Below are 5,707 nucleotides of genomic sequence, written 5' to 3'. Positions count from 1 at the left end.
GCTCCCTGACTTCTATTTATTTGCCTTTGTCCTGATCTACATGTTCCTGCAGCATTTTAGAACGTTCGAGAAGAGATTTTAAAGCAAAAGAAAAAAAGCTTAGTTTGAATTAAAGCATGAGACTGTTTATGAGGTGGTGTCCTGTAGCTAAAGTATACACATAGGGCATCCTCCATTGTTGGAGGACAAGTGGGGAGACCCACAACTGTTTGGGGATGGGGGTGTGAATGGGAGCCAGACAGTCTTCCTGAGAAGAGTATCCAGCTGGAAGAATACATCAACCAGTTATTTGTGTTTTCTTTCCCCCCGCCCCCTTTAGCTTTTGGAGAGAAGAGGCAGAGTAAGGCTTACTAACAACCTGCAGTATGCAGAAGACACAACCTTGCTTTGCTGAAAGTGAGGAGGAAGTGAAGCACTTGTTGATGACGATCAAGGACTACAACTTCAACGGGGATTACCACTCAATATAAAGTAAGCCAGAATCCTCAAGTAGGCACATGATAAACAGAGAAAAGACTGAAGTTGTCAACGATTTGGTCGTGCTTGGATCCTCAATCAGTGCTCATGGAAGCAGCGGTCAAGAGGGCAAACAGCACCCTGCATTGGGTACATCTGTTGCACAGACCTCTGTAAAGCGTTGGGAAGCAAGGTTGCTACTTGCGTGTGAAAATTGGACACCGAGTTAGGAAGACAAGCAGAATCGATGCATGTGAACTATGGTGCTGGCAACGAGTATTGAAAGCACCGTGGACTGCCAAGAGAGCACACAGATCTGCCTTGGAAGAAGTACTGCCAGAGTGCGCCCTAGACCCAAGGGTGGTGAGACCTCACCTCACAACACTTGGAACATGTGGTCAGGAGAGACCAGTCCCCGGAGAAGGACATCACGCTGGGTAAAGTGGAAGGACAGTGAAAGAGAGGAAGACCTTCGACGAGCTGGGTGGACACAGTGGCTACACCCATGGGTTCACACATAAGAGTAATTGTGAGGACGGCGCGCAACCAACCGGGCAGTGCTTCGCTCTGTTGTACATCAGCTCGCTGTGAGCCTGCCCCAGCTTGCCGGCAACTAGCAGCAGAACAACAGTGTGGTTGGGCTGTGCAGTCAGTTCCACTCACAGCAGCCTCTCGGGCAGGGTAGAACTGCCCCCGGGGGTTCTCAGGCTCTACAACTTTACAGACGTTGACTGCTGCATCTTTTCTTCCAGAGCAGCTGGTGGGTTCGGTCCACTGGACTCTCAGCTCAGTGCCCAGTGCTGGGCTGCCGGCGCTCCCTCCCGGTGGGAAGGAGGAGGGCTGCTCAAGGAGACTCGGTGCTTGCTGAGGGGACCCGCTCCATCCTCTGTGCAGTGGGAGGCAGGGAAGGTTTGAAACTGGTAAGTGGCGTGATGGACATTATGACTCGGATCTCCAGGTTTTACCTTTTAGATCTGATGAGTACTGAATTGGAGTTTTTCTATCCCAGTTTCTGAATGAGGCCCATCCTGCGACGTCTCCAGCGAGCACTTTGAGGACCCTGAATCAGCACCATGACTCTGTAAGCTTTGGTCCACTGGGTAATTTAGACATTGCTGAATAAATTTAAAAACTAATCTTTTCAAGGGTTTCTGATGTGTAGGCAGTTTACATTCTGAACTCATTAAATTCTCACAGCAGGTCTATATCGCAGATACTGTTGATGCCTTCATTTTCTAGACGATAAAACCAAGACACTGAGGTGTTAAGTAGCTTGACGCCAACGACACACAGCTTACTCAGTGGTTCTGACCGTTTGTGGTGGTTGGATCCTGTGGTAGCTACATAACTTCATGTCAACTTGAAGATACATACAAGTGGAGGCGTGGCATTCAACCTGTCCTTCAGGTCACAGCCAGATGGTATCTCCTTGTGGCGTGTCCTTCTCATAAGGAGGCCCTGGGAACCTCCCTTTCTCTCTGCCTTCACCCTCCTGCTGATGGGCCTTCATTGCTGCTAGAGCCTTGTGACCACCCCTGGATCCACGGGATTTTGTACCCGCCAGCCTGTGATGTTCTTGCATTCTGCATCATGGCTTGTGACTGCATGAGTCTGAAGAGGGACACAGGGACTGGCATCAGATGTACAGACTTGAGTTGGACTGGGCTGGGATGTTTTCTGGATATGTAACTAACTTGTCGATATAAAGTTCTTACGCAGATATGAGTGTCTCTGGATCTGTTTCTCTAGACAACCCAGTGTCACACAGGCTCCATCATAGCAGTCTGTCTCATAGCAACCTGAGACGGCAGTCCATGCTCACAGTGTCTGTGACAATAACCAGGCGAAAAGACAAGCCTGCTTCCGCTCTAAATCAGCCACGTCTGAGAAGACTCAAGTATTTCACTACCACATTCTTGTGTGGGCTTAATCCCCGGGCCCTTACATGTAAGACACTGTCATTTGAAGGCACTGAGATCTAATTTTTGACACGGTTGTCCTACAGACATGTATTTCATTACAGAAAGCCTTGCTGACAGTCCAATGCAGAGCTTGACCACCTCATCCCCCGATCGTGAATAGGCACCCACCTACCTTCCTCCTCTCACCAATAACCCACCTTATCCTTCCAAAGCACCAAGTCACCCCCCACCCAAAGACATGAGTTCCCGTTCCTCTCACATCCAATCTAGACTCCTCTGACTAGCTTCCAGCCTTATCACCTCGCCCCATTCGCCTTCACTGTGGCCAGCAGTCTCTGCAGGCCATGGACATGCTGTGCTCATTTCTGACAGTCTGCCTCGGCTCGTGTTTATTCACTGACCAGAAATCTCTGCCTTGCTAACCTCTAACTAAATCCTCCCAATTTAGCAAGGCCCTGGCCAGATCTCTGCCTCCTCCCAGAAGCCGCCTCTGCTTGCTCCAGCCACCTGCAAGAGCGCAGCCCCTTCCGGAGTCCCAGTGGACTGGCTGCCTTTTGTGTCTCCTCTGCTGTCAGCCCTGTCTCTCCAAGCATAGTGCAGGCCCTGCCTCTTAAGCCCGGCCCCACGCCGCCAAGTGTCAGGTTCACGAGGGGCATGAAATACCATGTTTAATCTTCACAGCAATGTGAAGGCCCTTCGATGTGATGAAATTGTCAGAGAAAATCTACAAAAGTCCCATAAAGGTGGCAGGGCACTTAGCCCTAAGAGGGTAAGAATACGGCAGAGATTCCTTCCAGAGAGTCTAATGAAAGAAGACAGGCAAACAGATCCTGAAGGCAATTGTATAGGAAGTTACTGTGCAGAGACTTATCCATAAAGACATGTGGAGTGAGGTTTCTGTGAGACTATCCATCCGCAGGCCCTCGTGCTAAGAAGCTAGGCCGTCAGGTACCACCCAGAACAGGTGTATCAAGGAGATGGGCACCTGGTTCCAGGTAGACGAGCAGTATGTACAACGGCAGAGGCAGAGGTGTCCAGAATATGTACATAAGTCAGTGCAAGATCAGACAGGTGCTCGAGAACTGGTGAGGACCCCTGGTGCAATGCTGTGTTGGGGTGGCTTTGAGTCAGAATGGAGTGGGCAGAAGACAGGAGGTAATAAGTGAGGATGGAGGATGCAAAGCCAGGATGGAGCCTGACCAGGGGAAGTGTTATTAAATACCCCAGCTTCCAAGTCTTGAGTGTTACCCATTGGTTCCCAAACATTTTCATCCCAGGACCCGTTCACATGCTTAAAAATGATGTAAGACTTTAGCTTAAACCTATTGATCATATCTAGTATATCTACTATATATAGTAGATTATATCTATATGTACTAAATTCAAACAGAAAATATTTCAAAATTACTAATGCATGAGAAAATAATAACAAGACCTCTGCATGTCAATGCATTCTTTACAGCAGCGGTTCCGTGTATCATCACCCACCCTTTCTCTGCCCACACTCTTTCATCATGTTAAACTCTCTGGGCCCCCCGAAGTGCTCATCTGTGTGTTAAATTTAACAGATCTGTCTCTTTTTTTTTTTTAACGGTTTTATTGGCTTTTAATTCCTATATCATATCATTCAATACTTCAACTCCATCAAGAAGAGTTGTACAGTCACCACCATTAGAACATTTTCTTCCCACTTGTATGTTTGGTTTTTAACGAAAAGTAACTGTTTTCCAAAATAGGACAGCCAGAAGCTAGTGCTCAAACATGTTTGCAAGCAAGCATTTTTACTGACTGACTGAAAGAAAGACGATCAGATTCTTATATCTGCTTCTGCGTTCCATCACTAGGGATAGTCTTTGGGTTGAAGTATATGAAGAATACTTAGATTTACCGGATATATAGTTGAAAAAAGGACAAGAACATGGGGAATGTTCTTCATTGCTACACCACCAAAACTCAGCCCTCAGAAGGCAGTTGGAATGTGGGATTTGAAGCTTCAGTGAAATGGTTCACACGGTGACATGAAAATCTATAGGTCTCTTTTGAACTTTGAATGAATCTTTGGCCCGTGTGTGATTTGGTTAACACCATGCATTGGTCGTTTGGAAAATACTGGTTCACTGAGTTATATGGATTTTCCAAATGTTGACACGTCACTATATGATATTTTAAAATAACATTCATCAATATTATCATCAATTTCATCAGGAAGGTCTCTCAATATTGGGAAACTGTCAAACTCTCAGTGGTAGATAGAAGTTTTTTTCTGAAAACTCTAATTTTCACTTGAGAGGTCAAAATTGGCACAAATACTATCAAGATTTTTCACTTCACTCATTGTTGTGAAAATATCTGCCAGGTATCTAAGTCTGAAAAATCCTCATTTGCCAGTAACATGGATGTGCTATGAAAAAGGCACCTGTCCATCTCTGAATCTCACCCGTCACCAGTCGGACAATGACGGTCTGCCTCACAGGTGCTCTGTGAAGACACCCCAGTCCATTATCCAGAGTCTTCAAAGACACCTCAGCAAGAGCCAAGGTGCCGTAAAATTAACACTTTTTACTGCCTCATCAAGGGATATTCTTCAGTGGAAACGACCTTGTTTAACTGTAAGTGCATGAGAAAATAACACAACCACCACTAGGGCAGCTTTGGTGTTGGTATGACTGCCTTGACACCTTGACACCAGTATTTTTAGAACCATCAGTGTAACGGTCAGTATAGTGGAAAAGGCAACTAAATCCTAGTGTTGTTAAGAAAATTTTAACCTCAAAGACTTGTTGAAAGGGTCTCAGGGACCCATAAGTTGAGTTGTTTGCTTCAGGAAGTAGCCCTAACTTCAGTAGGTTCAGGAGGGTGGAACAGCAAGTGGGTGGGAAGACACGCAGGGAACAAGAAGTTCTGCAGAGACGACTGAGAAGACGTTGGTTGTCAACTACAGTTCTTGAGAGGCACAGGACTACTCCAAGCTTTGGCCAGATTAAAGAAGAAAGCCCTGCACAGGGTGGCGCTCATCGGAGTTTATTCATTTCTAAAGAGGGGTGAGAGCCCCTCTCCACCCGTCAGGAGCCCTAATGGTGCAGGGGCTAAGGCATTCAGCTAATAACTGAAGGGTCAACAGTTCAAACATGCCGGCCACACCACAGGACAAAGGGGTAGCAATCTGCTTCCTGAAGATTGACAGCCTCGGAAACCTACGGAGGCAGTTCTACTCTGTCCTGCCAGTCACTGTAAATTGGAACCAACCCAACAGCAGTGGGTTGCCTTCTGCTTTTTGGATCCCCTCATGTGAACTAACCCTCCAACCACCATCAGTAGCTCTTCGTTAC

The 5,707-nt window shown here is 46.8% G+C and overlaps 1 long non-coding RNA gene across 1 annotated transcript; it reads left to right on the top strand.

Moving 5' to 3' along the window:
• The first annotated feature begins 979 nt into the window (after positions 1 to 979).
• LOC123522525 lies at positions 980 to 2,178 on the top strand. Its single transcript, XR_006680784.1, has 2 exons — positions 980 to 1,376; positions 1,466 to 2,178. It is a non-coding gene; the product is annotated as an uncharacterized LOC123522525 (long non-coding RNA).
• The last annotated feature ends 3,529 nt before the right edge of the window (positions 2,179 to 5,707 follow it).

The sequence above is a fragment of the Echinops telfairi genome, unplaced genomic scaffold, assembly GCF_000313985.2.
Source record: "Echinops telfairi isolate 266 unplaced genomic scaffold, ASM31398v2 ScPeMD7_7420;HRSCAF=8458, whole genome shotgun sequence".
NCBI lineage: Eukaryota > Metazoa > Chordata > Mammalia > Afrosoricida > Tenrecidae > Echinops > Echinops telfairi.
Note: the sequence above shows the minus strand (reverse complement) of the source record. Positions and strands in the feature narration are given on the sequence as shown.